Source organism: Penaeus monodon, chromosome 33 (genome assembly GCF_015228065.2).
Source record: "Penaeus monodon isolate SGIC_2016 chromosome 33, NSTDA_Pmon_1, whole genome shotgun sequence".
Taxonomy (NCBI): domain Eukaryota; kingdom Metazoa; phylum Arthropoda; class Malacostraca; order Decapoda; family Penaeidae; genus Penaeus; species Penaeus monodon.
The window spans coordinates 16366677-16367129 of record NC_051418.1 but is presented as its reverse complement, the minus strand read 5'-3'; positions in this window follow the sequence as shown (position 1 = coordinate 16367129).

The window sequence follows — 453 nt, the reverse complement described above, 5'->3', positions numbered from 1 at the left end:
TATGTGGTATTAGGGGTGGGAATATGTGGCGGTGGCTGAGCTATGTTGCATCCGAGTGGATTGGGTGTATGTCGGAGAGAGCGGGGCTGACGCGGGCCAGCGTGGATTTGGATGCGCGGGTTTCGACTGAATTTTGTACAGGTAAATGCTGTGTGGGAGAATTATTCAACGTCGGCTATTTTATGATTGATGGCACGATATCACAGTGTTTAAACGGAAGGAAAGGTAATGTTGACTGAATTTTGTCAGACTACGTCGGACTGACTATTTAATGTAAACTATTTTATGGAGGATTATGCGATAATAAAAAATGGAGCGTTTTTTTTTGTGTTGCAATAAAATGAATAGAAGAGAGCATGAGAAAAGCTATCAGACGGGTTCTGTGTGAATATGTGCTGTGACTGATCCTTGTGGTGTTATATAGGTCATCGTGAGTGATTGTTTGTTTGTGAT